Below are 13195 nucleotides of genomic sequence, written 5' to 3'. Positions count from 1 at the left end.
TTCAATTCACCCATCGGGCGCCGTCGTCGCACCCTTCCAAACCGGGGCAAGGGGCGGGCAGGGGCAGCGGGTGCCACGGACGCCAACCAAGACCTCGGCTCCAGAACGCATGGGCTGCTTTACCCGGGGGAAGGACATTGCTTCGCCAGCCACCAGGAAAACAGTCCCTGTGCACCCGGGATTCCCAATGCCCCCGACTTCGCATCCACGACTCCAGTCCCGAGGACACGCCAGAGACCCAGGCCTCCGGGCCCGCCCGGTGCCACGGCTCCCGCCAAACGGGCGGGCGCGCTCTGCAAATCTCGGGGCCCGCCGCAAGGCACCCAGAGCACAGGGAGGTGCCAAGAAAGGCAGGAGCCTACGAAACCCACCTCCAAAGCAAGCAATTCATCCAAGAAAAAGCCCGTCTCAGCGCTCCGTCGGTCCTCTCGCACGGACCGCCTGGCCCCCGTGTTCTGGCGCAGCCCAAGCCCCCTCCACCCTATCCCGACCTGCTCAAGAGGGCGCTGCCTAACGGAGCCGGGCGCTTCCTCTCTCAGTCTCTATCGCTCTCGCTCTCTAGCTCCCTCCGCCTCTCTCTTCTAGGTTTCCCCGTGGACCTCGCGCTACTTCTGCCGTTTTCCCTCCGTCTCTCTGTCTCTCTCTCTCTTTCTCTGTCCCTCTCTCTTTCTCAGCCTGTCTGTCTCCTTCCCTCTCGCCCTCCCCTCTCTCTGTCGATCGCTGTCTCTCTCCCTCACTCGGTTTCTATCTCTCCATCGATCTCGTCCTTGCTCTCCTTCAAGCCGCGTGTGTGTGTGCGTGCGCGTGTGTGTGGGTGTGCGTGTGTCTGTGTGTGTGTGTCTCTGTGTGTGTGTGTCAGTGTGTGTGTGTTTCTGTGTGTGTGTGTGTCCGCGAGCGCGCGTGCGAGCGCGCCCGGGTGTGTCTGTGTGTGGGGGAGTGGATTTGCTCCTGCTGGTGGTGGGGTGTGTCTGGGTTTCTCTCAGGCCCTCTCACCCGAGATCAGGCCGCCGCCCCTAGTGCCAGCCCGGCGCAAAACGGGGCCACCCCACGACCGGCTACACCCCACGCCCTCTTGCCCCCCGGCCGGGTCTTGGTCGAGACCAGCGACCGTGGTGGGGGCGTTGTGAGAGAAAGGCACCGCGCGGCTAGGCCGGCTGTTGGCCTTTGGCCAGCACTGACGGCTCGGGGTGGGTGGGGCAAGAGGGGGCCTCGCAGGAGCCCCTGTGCGGCGAGGGATCCAAAACGCTGCGTCCGCCACAGGGCGGAGGAACGGAGGGCGTCCCAGGATGGTGGGCCCTGGGCCCTGACGCCTCGGAGCACTCCCTGCTCCCAGCGGGCCCGATGTGGTGGAACCTCGGGAGCACGGGAGCCGGGGGAAGGCCGCGGGCCAGCGGCTCAGGGGTCCCCGATCCGAGCCCCGCGGCCCCGGGCCGGCGGTGACGGCCGCAATCCGGCGGGCACGGCCCGGCCGGGCTCTTGGGGCAGCCAGGCGCCTCCTCGGGCGTCTACGGCCATACCACCCTGAACGCGCCCGATCTCGTCTGATCTCGGAAGCTAAGCAGGGTCGGGCCTGGTTAGTACTTGGATGGGAGACCGCCTGGGAATACCGGGTGCTGTAGGCTTTTTCTTTGGCTTTCTGCTTTTCTTTCCTTTTCTTCCAGACGGAGTCTCGCTCTGTCGCCCAGGCTGGAGTGCAGTGGCGCCATCTCGGCTCACTGCAAGCTCCGCCTCCCGGGTTCACGCCATTCTCCGGCCTCAGCCTCCCGAGTAGCTGGGCCTACAGGCGCCCGCCACCTCGCCCGGCTAATTTTTTCTCTTTTTCCTAGAGACGGGGTTTCACCCTGTTAGCCGGGATGGTCTCGAGCTCCTGACCTCGTGATCCACCCGCCTCTGCCTCCCAGAGTGCTGGGATTACAGGCGGGAGCCACCGCGCCCGCACGGCCTGCTGCAGGCTTTTTTGGCTTCCCCGCTGCCTCCCTTCCCCCTACAGTCGCCATGCTTCCCAACCTCCCCTGACTCTGCTCCCCCTTTACCGCCCACCTACACCCCCGCCGCAGCCGGGGTCCTCCTCCTGGGGGTCCGCCCCTACTGCACGCCGGGCAGCAGCGTCCCACCGCTTCCGCCTCGCCGCCGCCCCGCCAGGCGCCCGGCTCCAGCCTGGGAGGGCAGGGGGCCGGACCCCAAAGTCGCAGCCGCGGGGTCCCGTCCGTTCGCGGTGCCTTCCCGCTCCCGGAACGCCCAGGCCATTCAATTCACCCATCGGGCGCCGTCGTCGCACCCTTCCAAACCGGGGCAAGGGGCGGGCAGGGGCAGCGGGTGCCACGGACGCCAACCAAGACCTCGGCTCCAGAACGCATGGGCTGCTTTACCCGGGGGAAGGACATTGCTTCGCCAGCCACCAGGAAAACAGTCCCTGTGCACCCGGGATTCCCAATGCCCCCGACTTCGCATCCACGACTCCAGTCCCGAGGACACGCCAGAGACCCAGGCCTCCGGGCCCGCCCGGTGCCACGGCTCCCGCCAAACGGGCGGGCGCGCTCTGCAAATCTCGGGGCCCGCCGCAAGGCACCCAGAGCACAGGGAGGTGCCAAGAAAGGCAGGAGCCTACGAAACCCACCTCCAAAGCAAGCAATTCATCCAAGAAAAAGCCCGTCTCAGCGCTCCGTCGGTCCTCTCGCACGGACCGCCTGGCCCCCGTGTTCTGGCGCAGCCCAAGCCCCCTCCACCCTATCCCGACCTGCTCAAGAGGGCGCTGCCTAACGGAGCCGGGCGCTTCCTCTCTCAGTCTCTATCGCTCTCGCTCTCTAGCTCCCTCCGCCTCTCTCTTCTAGGTTTCCCCGTGGACCTCGCGCTACTTCTGCCGTTTTCCCTCCGTCTCTCTGTCTCTCTCTCTCTTTCTCTGTCCCTCTCTCTTTCTCAGCCTGTCTGTCTCCTTCCCTCTCGCCCTCCCCTCTCTCTGTCGATCGCTGTCTCTCTCCCTCACTCGGTTTCTATCTCTCCATCGATCTCGTCCTTGCTCTCCTTCAAGCCGCGTGTGTGTGTGCGTGCGCGTGTGTGTGGGTGTGCGTGTGTCTGTGTGTGTGTGTCTCTGTGTGTGTGTGTCAGTGTGTGTGTGTTTCTGTGTGTGTGTGTGTCCGCGAGCGCGCGTGCGAGCGCGCCCGGGTGTGTCTGTGTGTGGGGGAGTGGATTTGCTCCTGCTGGTGGTGGGGTGTGTCTGGGTTTCTCTCAGGCCCTCTCACCCGAGATCAGGCCGCCGCCCCTAGTGCCAGCCCGGCGCAAAACGGGGCCACCCCACGACCGGCTACACCCCACGCCCTCTTGCCCCCCGGCCGGGTCTTGGTCGAGACCAGCGACCGTGGTGGGGGCGTTGTGAGAGAAAGGCACCGCGCGGCTAGGCCGGCTGTTGGCCTTTGGCCAGCACTGACGGCTCGGGGTGGGTGGGGCAAGAGGGGGCCTCGCAGGAGCCCCTGTGCGGCGAGGGATCCAAAACGCTGCGTCCGCCACAGGGCGGAGGAACGGAGGGCGTCCCAGGATGGTGGGCCCTGGGCCCTGACGCCTCGGAGCACTCCCTGCTCCCAGCGGGCCCGATGTGGTGGAACCTCGGGAGCACGGGAGCCGGGGGAAGGCCGCGGGCCAGCGGCTCGGGGGTCCCCGATCCGAGCCCCGCGGCCCCGGGCCGGCGGTGACGGCCGCAATCCGGCGGGCACGGCCCGGCCGGGCTCTTGGGGCAGCCAGGCGCCTCCTCGGGCGTCTACGGCCATACCACCCTGAACGCGCCCGATCTCGTCTGATCTCGGAAGCTAAGCAGGGTCGGGCCTGGTTAGTACTTGGATGGGAGACCGCCTGGGAATACCGGGTGCTGTAGGCTTTTTCTTTGGCTTTCTGCTTTTCTTTCCTTTTCTTCCAGACGGAGTCTCGCTCTGTCGCCCAGGCTGGAGTGCAGTGGCGCCATCTCGGCTCACTGCAAGCTCCGCCTCCCGGGTTCACGCCATTCTCCGGCCTCAGCCTCCCGAGTAGCTGGGCCTACAGGCGCCCGCCACCTCGCCCGGCTAATTTTTTCTCTTTTTCCTAGAGACGGGGTTTCACCCTGTTAGCCGGGATGGTCTCGAGCTCCTGACCTCGTGATCCACCCGCCTCTGCCTCCCAGAGTGCTGGGATAACAGACGGGAGCCACCGCGCCCGCACGGCCTGCTGCAGGCTTTTTTGGCTTCCCCGCTGCCTCCCTTCCCCCTACAGTCGCCATGCTTCCCAACCTCCCCTGACTCTGCTCCCCCTTTACCGCCCACCTACACCCCCGCCGCAGCCGGGGTCCTCCTCCTGGGGGTCCGCCCCTACTGCACGCCGGGCAGCAGCGTCCCACCGCTTCCGCCTCGCCGCCGCCCCGCCAGGCGCCCGGCTCCAGCCTGGGAGGGCAGGGGGCCGGACCCCAAAGTCGCAGCCGCGGGGTCCCGTCCGTTCGCGGTGCCTTCCCGCTCCCGGAACGCCCAGGCCATTCAATTCACCCATCGGGCGCCGTCGTCGCACCCTTCCAAACCGGGGCAAGGGGCGGGCAGGGGCAGCGGGTGCCACGGACGCCAACCAAGACCTCGGCTCCAGAACGCATGGGCTGCTTTACCCGGGGGAAGGACATTGCTTCGCCAGCCACCAGGAAAACAGTCCCTGTGCACCCGGGATTCCCAATGCCCCCGACTTCGCGTCCACGACTCCAGTCCCGAGGACACGCCAGAGACCCAGGCCTCCGGGCCCGCCCGGTGCCACGGCTCCCGCCAAACGGGCGGGCGCGCTCTGCAAATCTCGGGGCCCGCCGCAAGGCACCCAGAGCACAGGGAGGTGCCAAGAAAGGCAGGAGCCTACGAAACCCACCTCCAAAGCAAGCAATTCATCCAAGAAAAAGCCCGTCTCAGCGCTCCGTCGGTCCTCTCGCACGGACCGCCTGGCCCCCGTGTTCTGGCGCAGCCCAAGCCCCCTCCACCCTATCCCGACCTGCTCAAGAGGGCGCTGCCTAACGGAGCCGGGCGCTTCCTCTCTCAGTCTCTATCGCTCTCGCTCTCTAGCTCCCTCCGCCTCTCTCTTCTAGGTTTCCCCGTGGACCTCGCGCTACTTCTGCCGTTTTCCCTCCGTCTCTCTGTCTCTCTCTCTCTTTCTCTGTCCCTCTCTCTTTCTCAGCCTGTCTGTCTCCTTCCCTCTCGCCCTCCCCTCTCTCTGTCGATCGCTGTCTCTCTCCCTCACTCGGTTTCTATCTCTCCATCGATCTCGTCCTTGCTCTCCTTCAAGCCGCGTGTGTGTGTGCGTGCGCGTGTGTGTGGGTGTGCGTGTGTCTGTGTGTGTGTGTCTCTGTGTGTGTGTGTCAGTGTGTGTGTGTTTCTGTGTGTGTGTGTGTCCCCGAGCGCGCGTGCGAGCACGCCCGGGTGTGTCTGTGTGTGGGGGAGTGGATTTGCTCCTGCTGGTGGTGGGGTGTGTCTGGGTTTCTCTCAGGCCCTCTCACCCGAGATCAGGCCGCCGCCCCTAGTGCCAGCCCGGCGCAAAACGGGGCCACCCCACGACAGGCTACACCCCACGCCCTCTTGCCCCCCGGCCGGGTCTTGGTCGAGACCAGCGACCGTGGTGGGGGCGTTGTGAGAGAAAGGCACCGCGTGGCTAGGCCGGCTGTTGGCCTTTGGCCAGCACTGACGGCTCGGGGTGGGTGGGGCAAGAGGGGGCCTCGCAGGAGCCCCTGTGCGGCGAGGGATCCAAAACGCTGCGTCCGCCACAGGGCGGAGGAACGGAGGGCGTCCCAGGATGGTGGGCCCTGGGCCCTGACGCCTCGGAGCACTCCCTGCTCCCAGCGGGCCCGATGTGGTGGAACCTCGGGAGCACGGGAGCCGGGGGAAGGCCGCGGGCCAGCGGCTCGGGGGTCCCCGATCCGAGCCCCGCGGCCCCGGGCCGGCGGTGACGGCTGCAATCCGGCGGGCACGGCCCGGCTGGGCTCTTGGGGCAGCCAGGCGCCTCCTCGGGCGTCTACGGCCATACCACCCTGAACGCGCCCGATCTCGTCTGATCTCGGAAGCTAAGCAGGGTCGGGCCTGGTTAGTACTTGGATGGGAGACCGCCTGGGAATACCGGGTGCTGTAGGCTTTTTCTTTGGCTTTCTGCTTTTCTTTCCTTTTCTTCCAGACGGAGTCTCGCTCTGTCGCCCAGGCTGGAGTGCAGTGGCGCCATCTCGGCTCACTGCAAGCTCCGCCTCCCGGGTTCACGCCATTCTCCGGCCTCAGCCTCCCGAGTAGCTGGGCCTACAGGCGCCCGCCACCTCGCCCGGCTAATTTTTTCTCTTTTTCCTAGAGACGGGGTTTCACCCTGTTAGCCGGGATGGTCTCGAGCTCCTGACCTCGTGATCCACCCGCCTCTGCCTCCCAGAGTGCTGGGATTACAGGCGGGAGCCACCGCGCCCGCACGGCCTGCTGCAGGCTTTTTTGGCTTCCCCGCTGCCTCCCTTCCCCCTACAGTCGCCATGCTTCCCAACCTCCCCTGACTCTGCTCCCCCTTTACCGCCCACCTACACCCCCGCCGCAGCCGGGGTCCTCCTCCTGGGGGTCCGCCCCTACTGCACGCCGGGCAGCAGCGTCCCACCGCTTCCGCCTCGCCGCCGCCCCGCCAGGCGCCCGGCTCCAGCCTGGGAGGGCAGGGGGCCGGACCCCAAAGTCGCAGCCGCGGGGTCCCGTCCGTTCGCGGTGCCTTCCCGCTCCCGGAACGCCCAGGCCATTCAATTCACCCATCGGGCGCCGTCGTCGCACCCTTCCAAACCGGGGCAAGGGGCGGGCAGGGGCAGCGGGTGCCACGGACGCCAACCAAGACCTCGGCTCCAGAACGCATGGGCTGCTTTACCCGGGGGAAGGACATTGCTTCGCCAGCCACCAGGAAAACAGTCCCTGTGCACCCGGGATTCCCAATGCCCCCGACTTCGTGTCCACGACTCCAGTCCCGAGGACACGCCAGAGACCCAGGCCTCCGGGCCCGCCCGGTGCCACGGCTCCCGCCAAACGGGCGGGCGCGCTCTGCAAATCTCGGGGCCCGCCGCAAGGCACCCAGAGCACAGGGAGGTGCCAAGAAAGGCAGGAGCCTACGAAACCCACCTCCAAAGCAAGCAATTCATCCAAGAAAAAGCCCGTCTCAGCGCTCCGTCGGTCCTCTCGCACGGACCGCCTGGCCCCCGTGTTCTGGCGCAGCCCAAGCCCCCTCCACCCTATCCCGACCTGCTCAAGAGGGCGCTGCCTAACGGAGCCGGGCGCTTCCTCTCTCAGTCTCTATCGCTCTCGCTCTCTAGCTCCCTCCGCCTCTCTCTTCTAGGTTTCCCCGTGGACCTCGCGCTACTTCTGCCGTTTTCCCTCCGTCTCTCTGTCTCTCTCTCTCTTTCTCTGTCCCTCTCTCTTTCTCAGCCTGTCTGTCTCCTTCCCTCTCGCCCTCCCCTCTCTCTGTCGATCGCTGTCTCTCTCCCTCACTCGGTTTCTATCTCTCCATCGATCTCGTCCTTGCTCTCCTTCAAGCCGCGTGTGTGTGTGCGTGCGCGTGTGTGTGGGTGTGCGTGTGTCTGTGTGTGTGTGTCTCTGTGTGTGTGTGTCAGTGTGTGTGTGTTTCTGTGTGTGTGTGTGTCCGCGAGCGCGCGTGCGAGCGCGCCCGGGTGTGTCTGTGTGTGGGGGAGTGGATTTGCTCCTGCTGGTGGTGGGGTGTGTCTGGGTTTCTCTCAGGCCCTCTCACCCGAGATCAGGCCGCCGCCCCTAGGGCCAGCCCGGCGCAAAACGGGGCCACCCAACGACCGGCTACACCCCACGCCCTCTTGCCCCCCGGCCGGGTCTTGGTCGAGACCAGCGACCGTGGTGGGGGCGTTGTGAGAGAAAAGCCCCGCGCGGCTGGGCCGGCTGTTGGCCTTTGGCCAGCACTCACGGCTCTGGGTGGGTGGGGCAAGAGGGGGCCTCGCAGGAGCCCCTGTGCGGCGAGGGATCCAAAACGCTGCGTCCGCCACAGGGCGGAGGAACGGAGGGCGTCCCAGGATGGTGGGCCCTGGGCCCTGACGCCTCGGAGCACTCCCTGCTCCCAGCGGGCCCGATGTGGTGGAACCTCGGGAGCACGGGAGCCGGGGGAAGGCCGCGGGCCAGCGGCTCGGGGGTCCCCGATCCGAGCCCCGCAGCCCCGGGCCGGCGGTGACGGCCGCAATCCGGCGGGCACGGCCCGGCCGGGCTCTTGGGGCAGCCAGGCGCCTCCTCGGGCGTCTACGGCCATACCACCCTGAACGCGCCCGATCTCGTCTGATCTCGGAAGCTAAGCAGGGTCGGGCCTGGTTAGTACTTGGATGGGAGACCGCCTGGGAATACCGGGTGCTGTAGGCTTTTTCTTTGGCTTTCTGCTTTTCTTTCCTTTTCTTCCAGACGGAGTCTCGCTCTGTCGCCCAGGCTGGAGTGCAGTGGCGCCATCTCGGCTCACTGCAAGCTCCGCCTCCCGGGTTCACGCCATTCTCCGGCCTCAGCCTCCCGAGTAGCTGGGCCTACAGGCGCCCGCCACCTCGCCCGGCTAATTTTTTCTCTTTTTCCTAGAGACGGGGTTTCACCCTGTTAGCCGGGATGGTCTCGAGCTCCTGACCTCGTGATCCACCCGCCTCTGCCTCCCAGAGTGCTGGGATTACAGGCGGGAGCCACCGCGCCCGCACGGCCTGCTGCAGGCTTTTTTGGCTTCCCCGCTGCCTCCCTTCCCCCTACAGTCGCCATGCTTCCCAACCTCCCCTGACTCTGCTCCCCCTTTACCGCCCACCTACACCCCCGCCGCAGCCGGGGTCCTCCTCCTGGGGGTCCGCCCCTACTGCACGCCGGGCAGCAGCGTCCCACCGCTTCCGCCTCGCCGCCGCCCCGCCAGGCGCCCGGCTCCAGCCTGGGAGGGCAGGGGGCCGGACCCCAAAGTCGCAGCCGCGGGGTCCCGTCCGTTCGCGGTGCCTTCCCGCTCCCGGAACGCCCAGGCCATTCAATTCACCCATCGGGCGCCGTCGTCGCACCGTTCCAAACCGGGGCAAGGGGCGGGCAGGGGCAGCGGGTGCCACGGACGCCAACCAAGACCTCGGCTCCAGAACGCATGGGCTGCTTTACCCGGGGGAAGGACATTGCTTCGCCAGCCACCAGGAAAACAGTCCCTGTGCACCCGGGATTCCCAATGCCCCCGACTTCGCATCCACGACTCCAGTCCCGAGGACACGCCAGAGACCCAGGCCTCCGGGCCCGCCCGGTGCCACGGCTCCCGCCAAACGGGCGGGCGCGCTCTGCAAATCTCGGGGCCCGCCGCAAGGCACCCAGAGCACAGGGAGGTGCCAAGAAAGGCAGGAGCCTACGAAACCCACCTCCAAAGCAAGCAATTCATCCAAGAAAAAGCCCGTCTCAGCGCTCCGTCGGTCCTCTCGCACGGACCGCCTGGCCCCCGTGTTCTGGCGCAGCCCAAGCCCCCTCCACCCTATCCCGACCTGCTCAAGAGGGCGCTGCCTAACGGAGCCGGGCGCTTCCTCTCTCAGTCTCTATCGCTCTCGCTCTCTAGCTCCCTCCGCCTCTCTCTTCTAGGTTTCCCCGTGGACCTCGCGCTACTTCTGCCGTTTTCCCTCCGTCTCTCTGTCTCTCTCTCTCTTTCTCTGTCCCTCTCTCTTTCTCAGCCTGTCTGTCTCCTTCCCTCTCGCCCTCCCCTCTCTCTGTCGATCGCTGTCTCTCTCCCTCACTCGGTTTCTATCTCTCCATCGATCTCGTCCTTGCTCTCCTTCAAGCCGCGTGTGTGTGTGCGTGCGCGTGTGTGTGGGTGTGCGTGTGTCTGTGTGTGTGTGTCTCTGTGTGTGTGTGTCAGTGTGTGTGTGTTTCTGTGTGTGTGTGTGTCCGCGAGCGCGCGTGCGAGCGCGCCCGGGTGTGTCTGTGTGTGGGGGAGTGGATTTGCTCCTGCTGGTGGTGGGGTGTGTCTGGGTTTCTCTCAGGCCCTCTCACCCGAGATCAGGCCGCCGCCCCTAGTGCCAGCCCGGCGCAAAACGGGGCCACCCCACGACCGGCTACACCCCACGCCCTCTTGCCCCCCGGCCGGGTCTTGGTCGAGACCAGCGACCGTGGTGGGGGCGTTGTGAGAGAAAGGCACCGCGCGGCTAGGCCGGCTGTTGGCCTTTGGCCAGCACTGACGGCTCGGGGTGGGTGGGGCAAGAGGGGGCCTCGCAGGAGCCCCTGTGCGGCGAGGGATCCAAAACGCTGCGTCCGCCACAGGGCGGAGGAACGGAGGGCGTCCCAGGATGGTGGGCCCTGGGCCCTGACGCCTCGGAGCACTCCCTGCTCCCAGCGGGCCCGATGTGGTGGAACCTCGGGAGCACGGGAGCCGGGGGAAGGCCGCGGGCCAGCGGCTCGGGGGTCCCCGATCCGAGCCCCGCGGCCCCGGGCCGGCGGTGACGGCTGCAATCCGGCGGGCACGGCCCGGCCGGGCTCTTGGGGCAGCCAGGCGCCTCCTCGGGCGTCTACGGCCATACCACCCTGAACGCGCCCGATCTCGTCTGATCTCGGAAGCTAAGCAGGGTCGGGCCTGGTTAGTACTTGGATGGGAGACCGCCTGGGAATACCGGGTGCTGTAGGCTTTTTCTTTGGCTTTCTGCTTTTCTTTCCTTTTCTTCCAGACGGAGTCTCGCTCTGTCGCCCAGGCTGGAGTGCAGTGGCGCCATCTCGGCTCACTGCAAGCTCCGCCTCCCGGGTTCACGCCATTCTCCGGCCTCAGCCTCCCGAGTAGCTGGGCCTACAGGCGCCCGCCACCTCGCCCGGCTAATTTTTTCTCTTTTTCCTAGAGACGGGGTTTCACCCTGTTAGCCGGGATGGTCTCGAGCTCCTGACCTCGTGATCCACCCGCCTCTGCCTCCCAGAGTGCTGGGATTACAGACGGGAGCCACCGCGCCCGCACGGCCTGCTGCAGGCTTTTTTGGCTTCCCCGCTGCCTCCCTTCCCCCTACAGTCGCCATGCTTCCCAACCTCCCCTGACTCTGCTCCCCCTTTACCGCCCACCTACACCCCCGCCGCAGCCGGGGTCCTCCTCCTGGGGGTCCGCCCCTACTGCACGCCGGGCAGCAGCGTCCCACCGCTTCCGCCTCGCCGCCGCCCCGCCAGGCGCCCGGCTCCAGCCTGGGAGGGCAGGGGGCCGGACCCCAAAGTCGCAGCCGCGGGGTCCTGTCCGTTCGCGGTGCCTTCCCGCTCCCGGAACGCCCAGGCCATTCAATTCACCCATCGGGCGCCGTCGTCGCACCCTTCCAAACCGGGGCAAGGGGCGGGCAGGGGCAGCGGGTGCCACGGACGCCAACCAAGACCTCGGCTCCAGAACGCATGGGCTGCTTTACCCGGGGGAAGGACATTGCTTCGCCAGCCACCAGGAAAACAGTCCCTGTGCACCCGGGATTCCCAATGCCCCCGACTTCGTGTCCACGACTCCAGTCCCGAGGACACGCCAGAGACCCAGGCCTCCGGGCCCGCCCGGTGCCACGGCTCCCGCCAAACGGGCGGGCGCGCTCTGCAAATCTCGGGGCCCGCCGCAAGGCACCCAGAGCACAGGGAGGTGCCAAGAAAGGCAGGAGCCTACGAAACCCACCTCCAAAGCAAGCAATTCATCCAAGAAAAAGCCCGTCTCAGCGCTCCGTCGGTCCTCTCGCACGGACCGCCTGGCCCCCGTGTTCTGGCGCAGCCCAAGCCCCCTCCACCCTATCCCGACCTGCTCAAGAGGGCGCTGCCTAACGGAGCCGGGCGCTTCCTCTCTCAGTCTCTATCGCTCTCGCTCTCTAGCTCCCTCCGCCTCTCTCTTCTAGGTTTCCCCGTGGACCTCGCGCTACTTCTGCCGTTTTCCCTCCGTCTCTCTGTCTCTCTCTCTCTTTCTCTGTCCCTCTCTCTTTCTCAGCCTGTCTGTCTCCTTCCCTCTCGCCCTCCCCTCTCTCTGTCGATCGCTGTCTCTCTCCCTCACTCGGTTTCTATCTCTCCATCGATCTCGTCCTTGCTCTCCTTCAAGCCGCGTGTGTGTGTGCGTGCGCGTGTGTGTGGGTGTGCGTGTGTCTGTGTGTGTGTGTCTCTGTGTGTGTGTGTCAGTGTGTGTGTGTTTCTGTGTGTGTGTGTGTCCGCGAGCGCGCGTGCGAGCGCGCCCGGGTGTGTCTGTGTGTGGGGGAGTGGATTTGCTCCTGCTGGTGGTGGGGTGTGTCTGGGTTTCTCTCAGGCCCTCTCACCCGAGATCAGGCCGCCGCCCCTAGTGCCAGCCCGGCGCAAAACGGGGCCACCCCACGACCGGCTACACCCCACGCCCTCTTGCCCCCCGGCCGGGTCTTGGTCGAGACCAGCGACCGTGGTGGGGGCGTTGTGAGAGAAAAGCCCCGCGCGGCTGGGCCGGCTGTTGGCCTTTGGCCAGCACTCACGGCTCTGGGTGGGTGGGGCAAGAGGGGGCCTCGCAGGAGCCCCTGTGCGGCGAGGGATCCAAAACGCTGCGTCCGCCACAGGGCGGAGGAACGGAGGGCGTCCCAGGATGGTGGGCCCTGGGCCCTGACGCCTCGGAGCACTCCCTGCTCCCAGCGGGCCCGATGTGGTGGAACCTCGGGAGCACGGGAGCCGGGGGAAGGCCGCGGGCCAGCGGCTCGGGGGTCCCCGATCCGAGCCCCGCGGCCCCGGGCCGGCGGTGACGGCCGCAATCCGGCGGGCACGGCCCGGCCGGGCTCTTGGGGCAGCCAGGCGCCTCCTCGGGCGTCTACGGCCATACCACCCTGAACGCGCCCGATCTCGTCTGATCGCGGAAGCTAAGCAGGGTCGGGCCTGGTTAGTACTTGGATGGGAGACCGCCTGGGAATACCGGGTGCTGTAGGCTTTTTCTTTGGCTTTCTGCTTTTCTTTCCTTTTCTTCCAGACGGAGTCTCGCTCTGTCGCCCAGGCTGGAGTGCAGTGGCGCCATCTCGGCTCACTGCAAGCTCCGCCTCCCGGGTTCACGCCATTCTCCGGCCTCAGCCTCCCGAGTAGCTGGGCCTACAGGCGCCCGCCACCTCGCCCGGCTAATTTTTTCTCTTTTTCCTAGAGACGGGGTTTCACCCTGTTAGCCGGGATGGTCTCGAGCTCCTGACCTCGTGATCCACCCGCCTCTGCCTCCCAGAGTGCTGGGATTACAGGCGGGAGCCACCGCGCCCGCACGGCCTGCTGCAGGCTTTTTTGGCTTC

The 13195-nt window shown here is 66.8% G+C and overlaps 6 non-coding genes across 6 annotated transcripts; all 6 read left to right on the top strand.

Annotated features, from left to right (window-relative positions):
* The first annotated feature begins 1503 nt into the window (after positions 1-1503).
* LOC129529875 (5S ribosomal RNA) lies at positions 1504-1622 on the top strand. The gene has a single exon (XR_008675391.1). It is a non-coding gene; the product is annotated as a 5S ribosomal RNA (ribosomal RNA).
* Positions 1623-3749: 2127 nt separating this feature from the next.
* LOC129529877 (5S ribosomal RNA) lies at positions 3750-3868 on the top strand. The gene has a single exon (XR_008675392.1). It is a non-coding gene; the product is annotated as a 5S ribosomal RNA (ribosomal RNA).
* A 2127-nt stretch (positions 3869-5995) lies between these two features.
* Positions 5996-6114, top strand: LOC129529878 (5S ribosomal RNA). Its single transcript, XR_008675393.1, has one exon. It is a non-coding gene; the product is annotated as a 5S ribosomal RNA (ribosomal RNA).
* A 2127-nt stretch (positions 6115-8241) lies between these two features.
* LOC129529958 (5S ribosomal RNA) lies at positions 8242-8360 on the top strand. The gene has a single exon (XR_008675480.2). It is a non-coding gene; the product is annotated as a 5S ribosomal RNA (ribosomal RNA).
* A 2127-nt stretch (positions 8361-10487) lies between these two features.
* On the top strand, positions 10488-10606 carry LOC129529879 (5S ribosomal RNA). The gene has a single exon (XR_008675394.1). It is a non-coding gene; the product is annotated as a 5S ribosomal RNA (ribosomal RNA).
* A 2127-nt stretch (positions 10607-12733) lies between these two features.
* On the top strand, positions 12734-12852 carry LOC129529959 (5S ribosomal RNA). The gene has a single exon (XR_008675481.1). It is a non-coding gene; the product is annotated as a 5S ribosomal RNA (ribosomal RNA).
* The last annotated feature ends 343 nt before the right edge of the window (positions 12853-13195 follow it).

This window comes from Gorilla gorilla, chromosome 1 (genome assembly GCF_029281585.2).
Source record: "Gorilla gorilla gorilla isolate KB3781 chromosome 1, NHGRI_mGorGor1-v2.1_pri, whole genome shotgun sequence".
Classification (NCBI taxonomy): Eukaryota; Metazoa; Chordata; class Mammalia; order Primates; family Hominidae; genus Gorilla; species Gorilla gorilla.
This window is presented reverse-complemented; position numbering and strand designations above follow the sequence as displayed.